We start from the raw sequence: 23,000 nt of genomic DNA, 5'->3' as shown, positions 1-23,000 counted from the left end.
CATTTCTCGGCCCCGATCAGGTTTGGGCCTTTGAAAACAATGTGAGTTAGATTGGAAAGAAGATCCTACAGAGGCCTGATCGGAGGCTTTTACAGATAGGAAGACATGAGTTAATTTGGAAAATAAAGACTGGGAATACTATTAGCAGTCTTAGAAGTTTAAGGGTACCTTGTGTCATGTCTCTATATGTGTCGAGACTGTTCATTATGGGCAGGGGACGTATCTACCCACTCTGTTGTACTCTCCCAAGCTCTTAGTACAGTGCTCGGCACAGAGTAAGCGCTCAATAAATACCAATGACCAATTGAAACCCTTTTTCTGAGAAAGCCATAGGGCTTGCTATATATTAACCATTAATGCATATTACATGCAAATAAGAAGAGTACCTGGCAACCCCTCTTTATAGGACATCTGCTGCACAGGGGAATTGATTGATTTGCAGGAAATAGATGGCTAAACGCAGATGAAAACTCATCCCCTTGGTTCTGCTGTCAAACTCCAGCCACTACGGATGCAAAGAAAATTGTTAAGTGCTCAGCATGCCATATTCTCAGTGAGAGCGCAGACTAGTGGGGAAAAAAACCCCCTCAAATCTGTAAATAATCAAGTAAAAACAAAATAGTTTGAAGGCGTGGTAACAAGTAGCTGAATTACCAACTGGGAAAAATTAGTTAAGCGATCTAAAGGTCAGTAGAGACCTTGGGAAAGAGATCATGTGATGATTGTATTCAAAATTCTAAAAGTAGGGAGGTCAGCAAGATAAAATTGACTTTTGGGAAAGTAAATTTTAAAAGGATCTCCCTGAGGAGGAGCTGAAGGGAAGAAAGGTAAAGGATAAGCAGCATGGCTTAGTGGCAAGAGCCCAGGACTGGTCGTAAAAGGAATTGAGATCATGAGCCCCACATGGAGCAACTTGATTACCTTGTATCTACCCCAGCGCCTAGAACAGTGCTTGGCAAATAGTAAGTGCTTACCAAATACCGTAATCATCATCATCATCATCATCGTACTTGTATCCAGGCTCGGTCAATCAATTAATCATTGGTGTTTGTTGAGGGCTTACTGTGGGCTGAACGTCATTAACAGTGGTATTTACTGAGTGCTTACTATGTGAAGAACATTGTACCAAGCACTTGACACGGTACAATAGAGTTGGTAGACAAGATCCTTTCCCAAAAGGTGCTTACAATACAATGGTGGAAAGAGACAGTAAAATAGATTACAGATAGGGGAATAGATAAAGGGCTGAAGGTGGTCTGAGAATCAAAGTTGCCCATAAGCAACACAGAATAATAATAGCAATAATAACAATAATTGTGGTAGTTGTTAAACCCTTAACTATGTGCCAAACACTGTTCTAAGTGCTTGGATAAATACAAGGTCATCGAGTTGGACACAGTCCCTGTCCCACTTAGGGCTCACAATCTCAATCCCCATTTTACAGATGAGGTAACTGAGGCCCAGAGAAGTGAAGTGACTTGCCCAAGGTCACACAGCAGACAAGTGGCAGAGCTGGGATTAGAACCCAAAGGTGAATAGGTAGGGAAAAGAATTAGGGAAGGCTTCTTGGAGGAGCCTTAATTTTAATAGGGCTTTGGAGATGGGGGGAGTAGTGGTCTGTCAGATATGAAAGGGGAGGGAATCCAGGCCAGAGGGAGGACGTGAGCGAGAGGTTGGCGGTGAGGAAGAGGAGTTCGGGGCATGGTGAGTTGGTTGGTGACAGAGGAGCAAAGTGTGTGGGGTGGCTTATGGTAGGAGCTATACCATTTGCCTGCTGAGTAACCTTGGGCAAGTCATATAACTTTTCCGTGCCTCAATTTCCTCATCTGTGAAGCGGGGATAAAAAAACCTGTTCTCTCTCCCCTCTCAGATGGTAAGTGCCGTGTTGGACAGCGACTTTGATCAGGTTGTACGGTTACATACCCCAGGGCTTAACACAATGGTTGACACATAGTAAGTGCTTTACAAATACCAAAGTTATTATTATTGCTATTATTGTTGTTAGGTAAGGGAAAAGGAGTCCAAGAAAGTTGCCTAGTTTCAGAAAAGATAGTTCTACAGCATAAGAACAAATACTAGTATTTAAGAAAGACCCAAAGGGCAAATGGAATAGTGATCAAGGGGAGAAACTAGGCCAGGTCTCTAACAAAGAATATAAAGAAGTAGCACAAATACGTGGTGCTACTACATAAAGAAATTAACAGGCTAATATTAGAAAGGGTATGCAGTTAGCATGAGACATGAAAGGCAATAAAAATATTCTTTAATTATACCGTATTAATCACAGAGAAAATGTCATTTCCCTGAAAAGCAGGACGGGAAAGCAGATAACAGATGGCACTAGAATAGTGCCGACTTTTAATGTTTGTTTTTCCCTTCTGCCTTGACCAAGAAGATCAGATGTGAGCAGAATGGGGAAAGTATCGCAAAAAACGTAGGATATTTAAGGAATTGGCAGATGCTATTGCAGAACCACTAGTGGTTATTTTTGAGAATTTATGGAAGACTGAACAGAGTCTCTGAGGACTAAAAATGCATCTTTTCAATGGGCTGGGGTTGGGGTGGGATAACTGATAGAGAAGCAGCGTGGCTTAGTGGAAAGAGCACGGGTTTAGGAGTCAGAGGTCATAGGTTCTAATCCCAGCTCCGCCACTTGTCAGCTGTGCGACCTTGGGCAAGTCACTTAACTTCTCGGTGTCTGTTACCTCATCTGTAAAATGGGGATTAAGACTGTGAGCCCCAAGTGGGACAACCTGATTACCTTGTGTCTACCCCAGCGCTTAGAACAGTGCTCTGCACATAGTAAGCGCTTAACAAATACCAACATTATTATTATAATTACATGCCATTCGTGTTCACTGTGCTACCTGGAGAGATAACTAGAATCACCGCCTGAAACAACATGAAGACTGTAGGAAACTCCATCAAGACTTTGTGGAGAGCAAATTGTGCCAGGCCATTTCAATTCCCTAATTTGATGGTGATAGGTCACATGGACAAGAGAGGTGTAACCTTACTAAAACTTTAGTAAGGTGTTTAACCTTGCCTTCACATGGCATTACGAGTTTGCAAAAGATGACGTTATCCAAACTACTCTTAGGTATCGTCCTATCAGTCGAATAGTCAATCATATCACTGTGTGCAGAACACTGTAATAATCATAGTAATTATGGTATTATGTGCTTAATATGCGAGGCACTGTACTAAATCCTTGGGGGAATGCAATATAGTGCTTGGGAGAGTATAATGTAACAGTTGGTAGACATATTCCCTTCCCCACAAGGACCCTATTGTCTAGAGGATATGACTAATTAGGTGCTACTTTTATTTTAGAGAATGTCCTATGCTCTTGAAGCTGTACTTACTAGATCAGGTAACTGGAACTCCAGTGACATCCCTGGTCATTTGTGCCTCACTCTTAAAGTTCATTTCATTCTTTAATATATCAAGATGGATTTCAAAGTTTGACTTTTTGGGTTAAGGATAAGAAAAGTTCTCATCCGTTGTCTGTTGGGTTTGGCCTTCCCTTGGCTTGCCTGGCTTGCTTCCTCCCTGCGTGGTAGTAATGATGTCGATATTTGTTAAGTGCTTACTATGTGCCGAGCACTGTTCTAAGCACTGGGATAGATACAGATACAGATACTGGGATAGATACACGAGAAGCGGCGTGGCTCAGTGGAAAGAGCACGGGCTTTGGAGTCAGAGGTCATGGGTTTGAATCCCGGCTTGGCCACTTGTCAGCTGTGTGACTTTGGGCAAGTCACTTAACTTCTCCGTGCCTCAGTTACCTCATCTGTAAAATGGGGATTAAAACTGTGAGCCCCACGTGGGACAACCTGATTCCCCTGGGTCTACCCCAGTGCTTAGAACAGTGCTCGGCACATAGTAAGCGCTTAACAAATACCAACATTATTATTATTATTATTACAGCGTAATCAGGTTGTCCCACGTGAGGCTCACAATCTTAATCCCCACTTTCCAGATGAGGTAACTGCCCAGCTGGGGGAGGCTAGGAGGAGATGGAGTGGAGGCCTGGTTTTGTTGCTTCTTTTTTGCAGCCTCAGACCCCACCCTTCAGTAGAGATCCACTGCTGAAAAACTCCTGAGGAGCAGTGCCAGGGTAACCTTGCCCTCCTTTTAAGCTATTCGTTGAGTGCCAAACATTATAGTACACTCTGGAGTAGATACAAGATAATCAGGTCAGATGCAGTCCCTGTACTAAATGGGGCTCACGGTTTAAGTAATTAATTGTGGTATTTAAGTGTTTACAATATGCCAGGCACTGTACTAAGCGCCGGGGTGAATACAAGTAATAAATGGGGTTGGACACCGTCCCTGTCCCACACGGGGCTCGTAGTCTCAGTCCTCATTTTACAGATAAGCAAGTTGAGGCACAGAGAAGTGAAGTGATTTGCCCAAGGTCACACAGCAGGCAACAGTGCTCAGCGCTTGGAACAGTGCTTGGTGCATAGTAAGCGCTTAACAAATACCATCATTATTAAATGGTGGAGCTGGGATTTAGAATCCAGCCCTCCAACTCCCAGGCTCATGCTCTTTCCACTAGGCTATGATCCTTCTCTCTGTGGACTTGGACAAGTCCAGCTCTTAAAATAGCCCCTGATCATTTTCTTTTTCCTCTTGACTCTAGTTTTTGTCTGTCAGGATCAGTCCTCTTAATTCTGTGTACTCACTCAAACAGTATGGTGCTCTGCACCCAGCAAGGTGCTCAGTCAATACAGATGATTGATTGGGAGCAGGCAAGGCCTAATCCTTAAGGCGACCCAGCTATCCTTGCTCTGAGGCAGTTAATTTATTCTAACTTGCCCAAATAAGTAATGAATAATTGTGGTATTTAAGTGCTCACTGTGTGCCAAGCACTATGTGCTAAATTCTGCGGTAGATGCCATACAATCAGCTCAGACTGTCTTTCAGCTTTTAATACCGTGTCTAATTTCTTTTACACTCGGGATCTTTCATTCATTCAAGTGTATTTATTGAGCACTTACTGTGTGCAGAGCACTGTACTAAGCGCTTGGAAAGTACAATTCAGATTGGATCTGTATTGATTTACTTACTCTAGCTGGCTAAAGCCCAATATAGGACCTCTATTGGATCTTATTTTATTCAGAGTCTGAAGATGAGAGCCAGAACCCTGTATTGACTTCAGTTTCAAATACTGGAGGGACTCGAGTAATTTTGCAAGTCACCTCCTGCATACGATTGTGTTTAAGTCTAGATCGCACAAATGAAAAATTGGCCTCCAGTTTTATTTTTGCTTTTGTTTTTTAAATATGGGCTATCTGATCTGCTTAGAATATTTGACAAGAATGGTGGTTTTATATGGACATGAAGGGCATTCCTTTGCGAAAGATTTGGGCGTCTTCTGGTCTGCAGGAAGAGGAAGAAGGTCTCTCTAACCGCAATGGTTGTTGGAAAGTACAGAAGCATTTTGTAATGATTTGGGTATTTGTAAAGCAGTCCGCTGCAATCACTTAGGGGTGGAATCGCCAGTGAAATTTCCACTCTTGCTTGTTTCTTGCAATACTTTGTCACTTCTTGAAATGCCTTTGCTCTGCCAGTCATTTGTTAAATCAAATGTCGACTGCCAGATTGTAATTACTATAAATTCATATTTTCTTAAATCAGGAACCTCAACTCCACAATTTCATCGCATCGAGGCAACGGATCTCGATGGACCCTGCTAAATTTTCAGAGTTTTGTTAGGTGTAAAGCTGTGGTGCAGTTATTCCTCAGTTTACAGGGAATGTCATGCCATCCCATAAACCTTCCTGGTACTTCTGTACATAGCCTTTTTTGTGTGTCCTTTATTGATGTCATTTGTTTACTTTTGTTTTTATCAACTGCACCTGCTTCATTTCATATTTGGGTCATTTCTGGTCTCTTCCATTTAGTTTGGGTGGTTTTTGAGGTAGGGATCAGGTTTTCTGTGATATATACTCAAGTGGCTAATATAGTGCTCTGCATACAGTAGTTGCTGACCATAATGTTGAATTGCTTGCCTTGAGAGACAGTATTTGGTCGTTTATGAGCAAATCCAAGATATAGTTTCATCCCCCTAAGAGCTTTCATCGATCAATCAGTGGTATTTATTGAGCACTTATGCTGTGCAGAGCACTGTTCTAAGCTCTTGGGAGAGTAATAATGATGGTATTTAAGCGCTAACTACGTGTCAAGCACTGTTCTGAGGGCTGGGGTAGATACAAGCTAATCAGGTTGGACACAGTCCCTGTCCCACATGGGCTCAAGGTCTTAATCCCCATTTTCCCAATGAAGTAGCCGAGGCACAGAAAGGTGACTTGCCCAAGGTCACACAGCAGACAAGTGGTGGAGCAGGAATTAGAACCCAGGTCCTTCTCCCAGGCACTAGGCCATGCTACTTCCCCAATTCAGAAGAATTAGCAGATATGTTCCCTGTCCATAATGAGCTTAGAGTCTAGAGGGGGAGAATTCTAAGATATCTTAGCCTACTTTGGAGACAGGACATATTTGCATTTCTGTTCCCTTTCCAATCAAGTCAAGCTGGTTTGTGGAATGTCCTACTTACCTTGGTTTGGCTAGACAAGACCTGTCTCTTAAAATGGACTTTTCTCTGATTTTTAATAGAAAATATTTTTTAATGGTATTTGTAAAGTGGTCACACTGTGCCAGGCCCTAAACTAAATGCTAGGGTAGATACAAGTTAACCAGATTGGACACAGCCCCTGCCCCACATGGGGCTCAAAGTTTTACTTGGAAGGAGAACAGACATTTAATTACTTTTATATTACTAATCATATTTATTGAGAGCTTACTGTGTGCAAAACACTGTTCTAAGTGCTTGGGAGAGTGCAATAAAACATCAAACACAGTCCCGCCCCACAAGGAGGGTAGATAGTTTAAGTCACTGTTGCTTTTATATGTAGATATTTGAGGGTTTTTTCTTTATCCTTTAAGATTTTGTGACTAATGGGAGTGTTTTCAACATTGAGCTCCACTTTCCTGGGTAATGTAATCATTTTCCAATTTTGGCATTTGTCAAGTGTTTACTAGGTGCCAAACACCTTGTTAAGTGCTGTGGTAATACAAGGTATAAGATAATCAGGTCGGGATGGTCCCTGTCCCAAACAGGGCCACCCTTAAAACTATTATCTATTTACATTAAGGGACACTTATCTGTTGAGCCAAATTTCTGCTATTAGCTGCTGTGGCTTGTTGTTACTTTCACTTTAAACTATTTAGGAGTAGCTTGTGACTGCAAGTCTCTCCTGTTGGTCTCTTACAAGCTCCTTGGGAGGTGAGAACTTTGTCTTAGTTGTATTCTGGCAAGTGTTTTTTTTTAAAATATTTGTAAAGTGCTTACTATATGCCAGGATATGTACCTATCTGTAGTTTATTGATTTATATTAATGTCTGTCTCCCGCTCTAGACTGCAAGCTCTTTGTACCTATCCCAGCACCTAGAACAATGCCTGGCACATAGTAAGCGCTTAATACCATCATCATCATTAAGGCTTTAGGTGAGTTTTGACTTGTAGCAGATGGCCTTCCACTCGCTAGCCACTGGCCAAGCTAGGAATGGAATGGTTAGGCCTCCGCTTGACTCTCCTTCCCGTAGTCGAGACTGGTAGAATACTGGAAACTCTCCAGGTGCGACCCTGAGAGGGAAAGCTCTGGAGTAGATACAAGGTAATCAGGTTATCCCACGTGGGGCTCACAGTCTTAATCCCCAGATGCAATACTATTGAATAACTGAGGCACAGAGTGGTTAAGTGGCTTGCCCGAGGTCACACAGCAGACAAGTGGCAGAGCTGGGATTAACAGGAATTGTCTCAATTGCTGAATTGTACTTTCCAAGCGCTTAACACAGTGCTCTGCACACAGTAAGTGCTCAATAAAAACGATTGAATGAATGATTAGAACCCGTGCCCTCTGACTCACAAGTCCATGTTCTTTCCAGTAAGCCACACTGCTTCCCTGTTTCTTCTAATTCTCATTTCTCCACTGCCAGCCTCATGCTTCTGCCCTCCCTTCTCCTTCAGAGCCTATAAATCACTGCTCTCCCCATCTTCAAAACCCCTCTGAAATCACTTATCGTCCAGTAGGCCTTGCCTGATTAATCTAGCATCTCCCTCACCCTACTACCCCACCAAAATGCCACTTCAGCCCTTCCTTGTCACCTAAGCACTTGAGTACTAAACTTAACCACCCCCCCCCGGTTAAATGTACATATCTTTACACCCTATCCACTTCCTCCTACCAGTAATTTTAGTATCTCTTTTCCCCCCAGTCCCTACCCTAGTGTGTAAACTTCTTGAGCACAGAACTCATGTTTACCAGCTCTGTGGCACTCCCCCACGTGCTTAATATGCAGGGAGATCCGCATCATCTGTAGATGATGAAAATTCAAGCATCCAGCAACAAAAACCACATAAAATCAAACTGTCCCGATCACCTATTTTGTAAGCTCCGTGACAGCAGGGAGCAGAACAAGAAGCAGCATGGTTAGAGTCCAGGCCTGCAAGCCAGAGGTCCTGGTTCCTAATTCCAACTCCACCACTTGTCTGCTGTCTGATCTGGGGCAAGTCGCTTAACTTCTCTGTGCCTCAGTTGCCTCATCTGAAAAAGGGAGATTAAAACTGTGAGCCCTATGTGGGACATGGATAAGGTCCAACCTGATTATCTTGTATCTACCCAGTGCTTTGTACAGTGCCTGGAATGTAGTAGAAATAACTGTGGTATTTATTAAGTGCTTCCTATGTGCCAGGCACTGTATTAAGCACCAGGGTGGATACAAGCAAATCGGGTTGGACACAGGCCCTGTCCCAGGTGGGGCTCACAGTCTCAATCCTCATTCTATAGATGAGGTAACTGAGACACAGAAAAGTGAAGCGACTTGCCCAAGGTCACACAGCAGACAAGTGGCAGAACTAGGATTAGAATCTGTGACCTTCTGACTGCCAGGCCTGTGTTCTGTCCCACTAAACCATGCTGCTAAAATGCTAAGTAAGGTGCTTAACAAATAGCATTAAAAATACAAGGGGAATCATGTCTCCCACTCTATTGTTTTTAACTCTCCAAGCACTTAGTACAGGGCTTGGCACACAGTAACTCAATAATTACCATTTGCTCTCAATGACTAATAGTCAACAATGACTGGCTTTTCATCTGGACAACTGGCTTTTCATCTCAGGGATTTCAGTTTTTAAATGATTATGATTTTAGTTTTGTTTGGTGTTCAGAATTTAATGCTGAGGCCTAACTGTAGGCCATATAAGGACCAAGGTGAAGAGGTGTAGAAGGCTTAAAACCTCTGGTGTTGCTTCAGCAGAAAAAAATGATAATATGCACATTATATTTTAATTAATAACCAGAAATAGGCTGGCATAGAGGAAGAAATTTTTTTTTCAGACAGAGGCATGGAAAAGGGGGAGTAATGATATCCTTCAGCTCTCAAAGGACACTAATAATCCGCTCAGCAGAACCTTAATTAAGCTATTAGGCATGTTGAAGTTCAAGTGTAGCGTTCCAGCCTGAAGTTGCCTTAAAAGCTACTGCTTCCCAATTTTGAAGGAACTCAAGTACCCTTCAGAGAGATTGGAGATTACTGGAGACACCGCCAAATCGAGGTGCAGAAGTCGTAGTGGTGAGTGCTCTAGTTCAGTGTTCTGCACACAGTAAGTGCTCAATAAATAGCACTGATTGATTGAGTGCCTGCTGAATGCAATGTCATTGTTCCAAACTCTTGGAACCCACACGAGGAGAAATCTTACCTGCCTCCAAGGAGATTAAGTCATAGTATCCTGGGGCTATCAGAAAATCATGAGCATCTCTGAGGCTTATCTGGAAAGAAGGGGTAACTTAGAGGGAGGCTTTTGTGGGTTAATCTGGTTAGGGTGGGGGTTTGTCAGACCATCGAATCCTCTTAACAGTCAATCAAACAATCGATTGGTCCTTTTTGAGCTCTTACTGTGTGCGGAGTACTGTAGAGCTGAGAGAGATGTTCCTGTCCTCAAGGAACTTAGAGTCTAGAGGTAGAGACAGACATTAAAATAATGATAGCTATGTACATAAATGCTGTGAGATTGAGGTGGAGGGAATAAAATGTACAAATCCAAGTGCAGGGGTGACACAGAAAGGGAGAGGGAATAGGGGAAATGAGGGTTTAATCGGCTAAGGCCTCTTGGGAGGAGACATGACCCCCTGAGCCCCTTAGCTGTTTTCTCTTCTCCCACCCCCACAAACCACATACACCTCCTGAAACAGCTCCCTTGTGTTATCAAATTGCCGGCCTACCATCAGGCCAGTAATAATAATAATAGCCCCAGATTGTGGTATTAAGTGCGCGCTGTGTGCTAAGCATTTGGCGAAGTACAGGGTAGCATAGAGGATAAGCAAATTGTACCCAATTTCTTTCCCCAAGGGTTTGACAGGTTTTATAAGGGAAAGGAAGAACAGGTACTCAATCCTATTCTACAGATGAGGAAACTGACACAAAGAAGTTAAATTGAGACATGTCCAAGGTTACCTCCAGCAGGCAAGTGCAGAGCTGGGATTAGAACCAAGTCTCTAGACTAAATTTGCTGTGTGTCAGAGGACGTGTCTTGCCAACTCTGGGAAGCCAAGGCATGTCTAGTGGATAGAGCACGGGCCTGAGTGCTCTAATCCCGACTCCACCCATTTGTCCTGCTGTGGGTGACTTCGGGCAAGTCACTTTGCTTTCCCTGGGCCTTCAGTTACCTCATCTGTAAAATGGGGGATTAAGACTGGTGAGCCCATGTGGGACAGGGACTGTGTCCAACCTGTTATCTTGAATCTACTTCAGTGCTTAGGAACAGTGCTTGACACATAGTAAAGGCAACATATTATTATTATTAACTCTGGTTGAAAATTGTACCCTCCCAAGAGCTTAGTACAGTGCTCTGCACACAATAAACACTCAATAAATACCCACTGATGATGAGGTCTCCTTTCTCCCAGACCTGTGTGCTTTCTATGAGGCCACTGTCAGAGTCTGCAAGACCTAGAATTTCTGGCACGGTAACAATTATAATTTTATTTTTACTGTTACTTATAAAGGGTTTAAGAATGCAATTTACCACTGAGTGAATTCTTAAAGGACAGTTTAGCTACTGAACCTAACGTTTCTTCAGGGAAAATGAAAAAAAATTAGTCATCAATAATTTGACAGCTATATGAATTTCCAGAAAACCAGTAAGCTTTGTCCTGTGACTTGCAGGAAATAAAATCTTGGAATTGAATTAAAAACTAGAATTTCTGCTGTATTTTTGCCTGGCCGGTGCTGACTTCATTTAAAATGACTTTTCAGTTTCTTGGTTGAATAATGACACATCAAGCGTGTTAGCATGAACCTCAAGTGATTTTATTGTTAACCTATTTTAAGAAAAAGACATACGAAGAGAGAAACACTAAGCACTGAAAAAATTAGACTAGAAATGATTTAAACAAAATGGTTTGAAATAGATAAAAATCAAGCAAACCATAAGGGATATTTATTTTTCAAAAGTTATTGTGTTTCACAAAAATAAATTTAGAAAGTTAGGGTTCTTGAACACAATTAAAAAGTCAAATGTAATTTGATAGTCAGTGTACATTCTGTAAGTATATTCCAAAGAAACCTCATATTAAAGCTGGTAAGCCAAAATGGCTTTTTATGTTCATTCTTTCAAACGAATTTACTGAGGCACTTACTGTGTGCAGAGCACTGTACTAAGTGCTTGGAAAGTACAGTTCGGCAACAGATAATAGACAATCTCTACCCAACAACATGCTCACACTGTAGAAGGGGAGGGAGACAACAACAACAAATAAAAAGGCATCAATACATCAAAATAGGTAAATGAATAATAGATATATGCACATCATTAATAGAGTAATAAATATGTATAAATATACTCAAGTTCACGAGTACTTCAGTGCATAGGTGAAGTTCAACTGGCCGTTGGGGGAATATGAATGGGAAAGATTAGAAAATCAGTGGTATTTATTGAGTGCTTACTATATGCAGAGCACTGTACTAAGCAGTTGAAATAATTTGGGATAGGGCCCAAGCAAGGGAAGAGAGGTGTCTGGGTAGGGCCTTTTCCATTATTGAGCTTTGTACAGATGAAAATTTTTACATCTGTCTACAGCTTGTCTCTTCCACTAGAGCATAAGATCCTTGTGGTAATGGAACATGTTTTCCAAATGCTTAATACAGCTCATTATAATAATGTTGGTGTTTTTAGCGCTTACTCTGTGCAGAGCACTGTTCTAAGCGCTGGAGGAGATACAGGGTAATCAGGTTGTCCCACTTGGGGGTCACAGTTAATCCCCATTTTACAGATGAGGTAACTGAGGCACAGAGAAGTTAAGTGACTTGCCCACAGTCACACAGCTAAGTGGCAGAAGCCGGGAGTCGAACCCATGACCCTCTGACTCCGAAGCCCAGGCTCCTTCCACTGAGCCACACTATTATATCTGGTAGGGGCTTAATAAATGCCACGGCTATTCCTGAGCCACAGAGGTTTCTATAGGTGGCCAGTTTAGTCAACCATTCAGAGGGTCAGTGCTAATAAATACGATTGAATGAATGAGTGAAAATATTTATTGAGTCACTTACTGCTTGTAGCTTTGGAGAGTAAATGGTTGGTATTAAGCGCTTACTATGTGCAGAGCAGTGTTCTAAGCGCTAGGGAGATACAGGGTCATCAGGTTGTCCCACATGAGGCTCACAGTTAATCCCATTTTACAGGTGAGGGAACTGAGGGCCCAGAGAAGTGAAGTGACTTGCCCACAATCAGAATAAGTTGGCAGAGACATTCCCCGCCCCAAGGAGTTACAGCCTAGGGGGAAAGCATGGATTCTGTTATCCCGCTTCTGACAGTTGCCTTTGAGAAGCAGCATGGGCTAGTGGATAGAGCGTGGGCCTGGGTGTCAGAAGGACCTGGGTTCTAATCCTGACTCTGCCACTTTTTCTGCTGCTCTTTGTATCTCCTTGGCAAGTCACTTCACTTCTCTGTTTACCTCATCTGGAAAATGGGGATTAAGACTGAGCTCTATGTGGGAAGGGACTGTCCCACCTGATTATCTTTTATCTACCCCAGCACTTAATATAGTGCCTGGCACCTAGTAAGCTCTTAATGATACCTATTATTATTATGATTATTATTACTATTAAATACATCAGAACAGACAGTGGGTATCCCACCCAGGGTTAACAGTTTAAACATAGGAACAGCAGGTATCTTATTCCAACTTTCCATAGGAAACTGAGGATTACCAGGCTCAGAGAGGTTAAATGACTTTACCTGAGGTCACAGAGCAGGACATTCTCAGAGTAGAGACTAGAAAATGGACCTCCTGACTTCCCACCCCATGCTCTTTCCACTAGATCATGCTGCTTCCCTTTTAATATTAATAGTTTCCTGTTTGGACTCTCTCCATCCAATTTAAAATTGTCACCAAGAAATGCAGTCCTTATTCTTTTCTCCCCTAATGGATGTTTCCCTGTAGTATTTTGTGTTGTTAATCTTTGGACTTTGAACTTTGGACAAGATCACCAAGGATAAATGGCTTTAGAAAAGACTTCCACTGTTTCATTTAACTGGTCCGTTTCCTAGCTCCTCCCCCTAGGGGTCTCTTGCTGCCTCCTAAGTGCTTTAATAGCTTCAGTTCTTGGAACCTCTAATAGTCCTGACTTCAAAATTAGATGGACTTGAGTAGAGTTGTTTTTCAAATGCAGAAAAGTGGGTGCCACGTAGTTGTTCAGAAGTAGAGCGACTGAAAGTAGGACAACTCGTGTGGTGTGGACCTTCTGAACTCATGTAATAATAATCATCAGTAATTCTGATATTTGTTAGGTGCTTGCCTCGTGTGCCAGACACTGTACTGAGTGCTGGGGTAGATACAAGCAAATGGGGTTGGGCACAGTCCCTGTCCCATCTGGGACCTACACTCCTAATCCCCGTTTCACAAATGAGGTAACCAAAGTACAGAAAAGTCAAGTGACTTGTCCAAGGTCACACAGCGGACCATATGAAGGCAAGTTTCCTTGTTCGAACCATAATGTTTATACAGTCCAGGTACTACTACTACTACTACTACTAATGAATACTAATGCTAATACTGCTACTAATAATAATCATCACATCTCTTTCACGCTTTCCCCAATTAATTTCTCTTCTTCCCAGGTCGTAGTTCACTCAACTACCCCCATCAGGCAATCAGTTAGGGGAATTTACTGAACCCCTAGTGTATATAGAGCATTGAACTAAGCGTTTGGGAGAGTGCAGTAGAGGTGGGAGGCCAGATCCCTGCCCTCTAGGGAGATTACACTCTATCAAGGGGAGACGTTAAAATTTAGGGAGAGAAAGCAGCAGAGTATCATGATATATCCATAAGTGCGGTGGGGATGGGGTGACTATCGACTTGTTTATGGTGTCTAGACCCACCAAGTGCATTAACTAGTGGCATTTTAGCTTTTTATATCTTTATTTCTATTACTTGAGTGCTCCCTCATCTACATTTCTACTTTTCCCTCTCTCACCTATCTAAATTATTTTATCATCCATCTCCCCTCATTGATTATATCTTCTGGAGTGCAGAAATTGTGTTGGCTAGTTAGTATTGTACTCCCCCCAGTGCTAGCATTCAATAAATACAATGATTGATTGATTGGCCATTTTAGTAAATGTGCCTGGAAATGAGGAGGATGATGCCATTTGCCTGAAGATTTTCTTTTGCCTCCTTCCAAGTGATGAGCAAAGTAAGCAATGATGTAGAGAAACAGCGTGGCTTAGTGGAAAGAGCCTGGGGCTTGGGAGTCAGAGGTCATGAGTTCGAACCCCAGCTCTGCCACCTTGTCAGCTGTGTGACTGTGGGCCAAATCACTTAACTTCTCTGTGCCTCGGTTAACCTCATCTGTAAAATGGGGATCGATTGTGAGCCTCACGTGGGACAACCTGATGACCCCTGTATCTCCCCCAGCGCTTAGAACAGTGCTCTGCACATAGTAAATGCTTAACAAATACCAACATTAATATGTACTTATTTGACAGTTTCTCACTGGATAGTATTGGGAAAGAGAAAGTGTGAGCTCTTCAGTATGAGGGGACTACTTGTTTAAATTCTTATATGTCCAACACTTTTCTAAGCACTGGGTAGATGCAGGGTAATCAAGCTGACACAATCCCTGTCCCACTTGGATTTAAATCAGAGAGGGGGGAAATAATATCCATTTTGAATCTACCCCAACACTTAGTATAGTGTTTTGGCACGTAGTAATTGCTTAACAAAAAATAATCAGTCCGACCTTAAGCTCCTTCTAAGTTGTAAGCTCACTGTGGGCAGGGGATGTGTCTGCTATATTGCTATATTGTACTCTCCCAAGTGCTTAGTACAGTGCTCTGCAGGTAGTAAGCTCTCAATAACCTGATTATCTTGTATCTACCCCAGCACTTAGAACAGTGGTTGGCACATCATAAGCCCTTAACAATTGAGTTGTCTTATGCTGTCGAGTCGTCTCCGACCCATAGCGACTCCATGGACACATCTCTCCCAGAACGCCCCACCTCCAACTGCAATTGCTCTGGTAGTGGATCCATAGAATTTTCTTGGTAAAAATACGGAAATATTTTACTGTTGCCTTCTTTGGCCACAGTAAATTTGAGTCTCTGCCCTTGACTTTCTCCCGTGCCCGCTGCTGCTCAGCACAGGGTGAGTTTTGACTTGCAGCAAGTTGCCTTCCACTCACTAGCCACTGGCCAAGTTAGGAATGGAATGGGTAGGCCTCTGCTTGTCTCTCCCTCCCATAGCTGAGACTGGTAGAGTACTGGAAACACTACAGGTGTGATCCCGAGAGGGGACTTAACAAACACCATAATTATTAATAAATATGATCGACTATTTACTGGGTGCTTACCGTGTGTTGTACTAAGTACCTGGGAAAGTACTATACAACAGAGTGTGGTAGGACGCGATCCCTGCCCACAAAGAGTTTACAGTCTACACAGGGGAAACAGAAATTAGATCATGGGTAGAAGAAATTATTAGCTGCGGTGCCCTGAGAAGGGAGTGGATAAAGTTTTCCTTCCCCATTTTAGATTGAGTCCCAGATAAGAACCAATGTTCCCTTTGAGGCTGCACAAGATTCAGGTTTCCACGACCCCAGCTCTGACTTCTGCAAAGGCCGGCGATGTATTTCTGCTAGATTCCCCACAGGAGGGGAAGCTTTTGATCACTTTATTCAGTGACTTTAGGCTGACCTTTTCATGTGACTGAGATTGTGGCTATAATAAAATCAAGATAATCCTGCTTGGCTTAATTTGTTTGCTTTTCTCTGAAATAAAATGCCGTTTTTCCTGCGTCAAAAGAAAGTAGTGATAGAGTTAATCACTCAGCGGTATTTATCGAGCCCTTACTATGTGCAGAGCACTGTTCTAAGCACTTGGGAGAGTACAGTACAACAGAATTTAGCAGACATGTTCCCTGCTCATAACAAGGGTCAGTTGTCCAAATATCGCTTTTGTTTTTAGAGACTTGGAGGATCTGAATTTTCCCACTGCTTAACACAATCTTTTTGTTTCCTACCAGCCAAGCAGTTCAAAGTCCAGGTTCCAACTATGTCATGTTGGAAAGGGCTTACGGTAAAGACCCAGGTTTAGCTCCGGCTTCATTACTTGCTGACTGTTTGACCTTCAGCAAGTCACCTAATTTCTCTGTTTTTCAGTTTCTTCATTGGTAAAATGGGGATAAATGCCTGTTATAAAAAATTATAGTTATGGCATTATTAAATGCTTACTCTGTGCTAAGCCCTGGCATAGATTCAAGGTTGGGAGATTGGACAAAAGGCCACTTGGCACAATTTATATGTTTCATCTTGTACTTGACAGTGAGGAGGCAACATGAACGAGGGGAAAGAGTACAAGGTAGGGAGTCAGGAGATCAGTTTTCCAGCAGGCAGGATGGCCTTGCGGAAAGAACACGGGCCTGAGAGTCAGAGGGACCGGGGTTCAAAATCTTGGCTCAGCCACGTACGTTCGGGTGACTCTGGGCAAGTCACTTTTCTTTGCCTTACTTTCCTTGTTGTCAAAATGGGGATTCAAAACCTGTTCTCCCTTCCTACTTATCCTGTGAGCCTCATGTGGGACCTGATTATCTTATATCTACCCCATCATTAAGTACAGTGCTCGACACATAGTGAGTGTTTATAAATACCATTACTATTATTATTATAAATACTACTACTAATAAGAAGAAGAATCCAAGCTCTGTCACTGATCTGCTTTTTGGACAAGTTACGTCACCTCACACTGCCTGTTTCCTTCATCTTGTCTGTGAGCCCCATGTGGGTCAGCGTCATGTCTAAAACAGAGCTGATTTATCTATCCATCCAAATCCTCTCCTCCCTTTGACCTCACTGTAGACGGCACCACTGTCCTTCCTGTCTCACAAGCCCGTAACCTTGGCATTATCCTTGACTCCTCTCTCTTGCTCAGCCTACATATTCCATCCATTACTAAATCCCGTCGGTTCAACCTTCGCACAACACTCACCCAAATCCCCCTCTTTCCTCTCCATCCAAACTGCTCCCACCGTTAATCCAATCACTATTCTATCTTGCCTTGATTATGTATCAATCAGCCTCCTTTCTGATCTCCCTGCCTCCCATCTCTCCCCACTCAGTCATACTTCACTCTGCTGCCAGATCATTGTTCTACAAAAACATTCAGGCTGTTGGTTTCCCCATTTCTCAAGAAATTCCAATGATTTCCCATCCACCTCCACATCAAACAGAAACTCCTCACCATTGGCTTTAAAGCAGTCAATCACCTCGCCCCCTCCTACTTACCTTACTCTACCTTACTCTCCTACTACAACCCAGCTCGCACACTTCACTCCTCTACGCTAACCTTCTCATTGTGCCTAGATCGCATCTATCTCGCCAACCGACCTCTAGCCCGCGTCCTCCCTCTGGCCTGGAACATCCTTCCCTCATATTCGGAGACAATTCCCCTCCCCCTCCTTCAAAGCCATATTTGAAGGCACATCTCCTCCAAGAAGCCTTCACAGCTAAACCCTCCTTTCCTTTCTCCCACTCCTTTCTACGTCACCCTGACTTGCTCCCTTTTATTCATCCCTCCTCCATCCCCACAGTATTTATGTACATATCTGTAATTTTTATTATCATTAATGTCTCTCCCCCTCTAGACTGTTAAGCTCTCTTGTGGGCAGGGAATTATCTGTTATATCGCTAATATATACTTCTCCCAAGTATTTAGTACAGTGCCCTGCACACAGTAAGCTCTCAGTGAATACACTTGACTGACTAGCTCTGCTTAAGTCCCTTAAAAAGCAGGAAATGAAACAGAAAGTGAAACTGACTGAAATTAACCATTCTCCAAACATAGAAAGTAAACAATAGTAATTGAAAACAAGCTGGATGTTAATAAAATTAAATTTAAAAAACCCAAAATATTCAAATTAGTCCTTATGGAAGATCAAGGTTTGATAGAATTTATGCCATCAATTGTATTTTGGCTTTTTATTGTCATGACTGCCTATGTTTTTATCTGGGTGGGAAAAAGATCCAGTTCTGGACGATTGGCTGAGACCTCTATGCTTCCCTGCTCCTTTTGGATATATTTCATTTTACTATTGAAGAAGTAAAAGCAGCATGGCTCAGTGGAAAGAGCCCAGCCTTAGGAGTCAGAGGTCATGGGTTCGAATCCTGGCTCTGCCACTTGTCAGCTGTGTGACTGTGGGCAAGTCACTTCACTTCTCTGTGCCTCAGTTACCTCATCTGTAAAATGGGGATTAAGACTGTGAGCCTCACATGGAACAACCTGATGACCTTGTATCTACCCCAGCGCTTAGAACAGTGCTCTGCACATAGTAAGCGCTTAACAAATACCAACGTTATTATTATTATTATTATTATTATTAAATACCTGAAGCAGATAGTAAAAACCAAGTGGCCTATGTGACAATTTTGAAGTGGGCTTTAACTGTTTGCTTTTCTACACTGGCAATTTGAAAATTTAGTACCGTATATCTAATCAACCAGTGGTATTTTTCGAGTGCTTTACTGCGTGTGGAATCCTGTACTAAGCTCTCGGCAGGGTACGGTAGAGTAAGTAGACCCATCCTTACCATCCATACCCCCTTAAGATGTTTACAACAATCTGGCTGGAAAGACAAACATGAAAATAAATTTCAGGTAGGAGGAAACAATCAAGTATGAAGATTGTGAACATAAGTTCTGTAGGGATGGGGAGTCTAGCGAGTAGCTAAGTGCTTAGGAGGTATGGATGATACCCAAATCTCTATCTCCTCCCCTGTTCTCTCTCCCTTCCTCCAGACTCGCATCTCCTCCTGCCTTCAGGACATCTCTACTTGGATGTTCTCCCGCCACCTAAAACTCAATATGTCCAAGACAGCTCCTTTATCTTCCCTTCCAAACCTTGTCCTCCCCCTGACTTCCCCGTCACTGTGGACAGCACTACCGTCCTCCCTGTCTCACAAACCTGCAAGCTTGATGTCATCCTCGACTCCGCTCTCTGTTTCACCCCACACATCCAATTCATTCAATAGTATTTATTGAGCGCTTACTATGTGCAGAGCACTGTACTAAGTCCTTGGAATGTACAATTTGGCAACAGATAGAGACAATCCCTGTCCATTGACGGGCTTACAGTCTAATCGGAATAATAATATTGGTATTTGTTAAGCGCTTACTATGTGTCGAGCACATAGTAAGCTGGGGGAGATACAAGGTAATGAGGTTGTCCCACGTGGGGCTCACGGTCTTCATCCCCATTTTCCAGATGAGGTACCAAAGCCGGCTGGTCTCACCGTCACAATATCGCCAAGATCCACCCTTTCCTCTCCATCCAAATCACTGCCGCGTTAGTACAGTCACTCATCCTATTACTGCATCGGCATCCTTTCTGACCTCCCAACCTCCTGTCTCTCCTCACTTCAGTCTATACTTCACTCTGCTGCCCGGATTATCTTCCTACAGAAATGTTCTGGGCATGTCACCCCCGTCCTCGAAAAATCTCCAGTGGTTGCCCATCAATCTCCATATCAAGCAAAAACTCCTCATTATTGGCTTCAGAGATCTCCATCACCTTACACCCTCCTACCTCACCACGCTTCTCTCCTTCTACATCCCAGCCCGCACACCCTGCTTCTCTGGTGGTAACCTTCTCAATGTGCCTCCTTCTTGCCTGTCCTGCCGTCGACCTCTGTCCCCCGTCCTACCTCTAGCCTGGAATGCCTTCCCTCTTCAAATTTTCCAAGCAATCACTTCCCCCTTCAAAGCCCTCCGAAGGCTTCATGTCCCCAAGCGGCCTTCCCCAGATTAAGCGCCGTTTTTCCTCAGATCCCCCTCACCTCCCCATTGCCCTGACTCGCTCCCTTTGCCTCTACCCACCCTCCCCGCCCCACACACTTGTGGTTATATATGTACATATCTATAAATCTATATATTAATGGCTGTTACTTGTTTTGATGTGTATATATCTATAATTTATTTATTATAGTGATACTACTGATGCCTGTTTACTTGTTTTGATGTCTGTCTCCCCCCTTCTAGACTGTAAACCCGTTGTGGGCAGGGATTGTCCTCTCTCTATTGCTGAATTGTACTTTTTCAAGCGTTTAGTAACAGTGCTCTGCCCACAGTAAATGCTCAATAAATATGATTGAATGGAATGAATGAATTCAATTGGATAGGTCCAGAGATTACATAGATTGCATAGATTCCAGTAGGTAGGGAAAATAGGATGGGAATATTCAAGATTAAGGGACAGTTCACCAGAAATGTAACTTTTTCAGTTATGATTGCAAATGTTTTATTTTGGGGGTAAGTCTTGGCGAAAGTGCCAGGATAGATTCCAAGATAGTCATATCAAACACAACTCCTGAATCAGTTGGGGTTCACCATCTAAGAAATAGGTAGGATCTGATTTTATCCCACTTTACAGGTAAGGAAACTGAGGTATGGTGAGATTGTTGTTTGCCAAGGCCATACAACAATAAAGTGGTATCAAATATATACATGGAGTTTTGGCTGGATTTTGGCTGCATATCATAAGAGTTAAGTAAATCAGTGTGACCATTTTGTTTTTCAGGTTAAATTTTTTATGACTTTTTGAAGATGTTTCCAGAGCACAAGAAGCGGTATGTAATCTTTTTTTAATTCATAAGGAACAAGGTTTGGACTGGATTTTTGTTTCAACTTCCTTTCACTGCGTTAACTCTAACTTCCTTTAGCAACCATCTTTTGGAGCGAAGAACACATGGCCAACATTTTCTCTTAATCTTAAAGTAAAATATTGTCCATTGTGATGCTTTGACAGGATTGGGTGGATTGAGACAGAATGCCATTAAAGCAGATCACTCCCTTTTAGGGATTAAATCTGTGTCTGTGGAGTAAACATGAACTTCTTATTTCTCTATTGAAATGATTTCTCTAATTGGAATTATACACAAACTGTTCCACTTTCTGTTTTTTCCCTTACTTCCGGTGGTGGTTTACTGAGTGCTTACTATTCATTTAGTTGTATTTATTTGAGCACTTACTGTGTGCAGAGCACTGTACTAAGCACTTGGGGAGTACAGTACAACAATGAATGGACACATTCCCTGCCCACAACAAGTTTACAGTCTACAAGGGGCGAGGCGGGCATTAATATAAATAAATTGCAGATATGTACATAAGGGTGCAGAGCACTAACTGTACTAAGCACTTTTTTGGGTATTTGTTAAGCATTTAATAGATGCCAGACACTGTACTGAGCCCTGCGGTAGATACAAGCTAATCAGTTGGACACAGTCCGTGTCTCACAGGGGGCTTATGGTCTTAATCCCCATTTTTCAAATGAGGTATCTGAGGCCCAGAGAAGTTGTGACTTGCCCCAAGATGACACAGCCAGACAAGTGGCAGAGCCAGGATTAGAACCCAGTCTCCCTGACTCCCCCACTCTATCCACTAGGCCATTTGGGAGAGTACAGTACAAACAATCCGTGGTAGACGGAACCCCAATCACAAGGAGTGTACGGTCTTGTGCAGGATGATAGATATAAAATAAAAACAGGCAAATATGCACCTAACTGTTGTGGTCTTGGGGAGGGGTGAATATCAAAGTGCTTAAGGGGAACAGACCCAAGTGCTTAGGCGAAAAGAAGGAAGAGCTCAGTCGGTGACGGCTGCTATTTCTGTTATATTGTACTCTTCCCAAGTGCTTAGCAGGCTCTGCATATAGTAATGCTCCATACGTACTAATGATTGAGTGGAGGAGATGTGATTTTAGGAGGGTCTAGCCCATTGATAAGGACGTCCTTAAAAGCCTTTCTTTTTTAAAAGGGAACCCAGCATTTTCCACAGAGATACAATTTAAAAGCGCGGTGCTCATCACAGTCTGAAAAGGATTGCTGGTCTCTCGTCTCCGCAATAAACTCCAATGGTTATCGATCCATCTCTGCCTCAGTCTCCTCACCATTGGTTTTAAAAGCGCGTAATTCCATCTAACCTCGCCGATACATTACTACAACCCAACTCATACTCTAACACCAACCTTCTCTCTGTACCTCCATCTCATTTTACTCACCACCAATCCCTTGCCTGCATCCTCTCTCTGGTTTGGAATTTCCTCCACTTCATATCAGCCAGATCGGCACTCTCCCCATTCAGAATTTCTGGTCGCATAATAAAAATAATAATATTGGTATTTGAGTTCTTACTGTGTACCGAGCACTGTACTAAGCACCGGGGTAGATAAAAGATAGTCCATTCAGGTACAGTCCCTGTCCCACATGGGGCTCATTCTAACTTTTCCCTCAAGGGGTGAATAAGTGAGGAAAGTAGAGGATTGCAGTTTGCCTTGTTAAAGTAACTTTATTGCCCTAATAAATTTTGAGAAGAGAACAAAAGGGAGTGAGTTACCCTTGTTAAATGTCTTCCAATCGAGCATTGGTTTTAAGTACCCAGAAAACGGT

The 23,000-nt window shown here is 42.7% G+C and overlaps 1 protein-coding gene and 1 non-coding gene across 3 annotated transcripts in view; one reads left to right on the top strand and one right to left on the bottom strand.

The window, feature by feature from the left end:
* Positions 1 to 23,000, top strand: part of SNX10 (sorting nexin 10) — a 73,820-nt gene that overhangs the window by 14,410 nt on the left and 36,410 nt on the right. For both annotated transcript variants that reach the window (XM_001508930.5, XM_029070829.2), the window contains exon 2: positions 21,134 to 21,182. The gene's annotated coding sequence lies outside the window, so the exon portion shown is untranslated. The remainder of the gene's footprint in view (positions 1 to 21,133; positions 21,183 to 23,000) is intronic.
* LOC114814130 lies at positions 7,527 to 7,664 on the bottom strand. The gene has a single exon (XR_003761867.1). It is a non-coding gene; the product is annotated as a small nucleolar RNA SNORA7 (small nucleolar RNA).

Source organism: Ornithorhynchus anatinus, chromosome 8 (assembly GCF_004115215.2).
Source record: "Ornithorhynchus anatinus isolate Pmale09 chromosome 8, mOrnAna1.pri.v4, whole genome shotgun sequence".
NCBI lineage: Eukaryota > Metazoa > Chordata > Mammalia > Monotremata > Ornithorhynchidae > Ornithorhynchus > Ornithorhynchus anatinus.
This window is presented reverse-complemented; position numbering and strand designations above follow the sequence as displayed.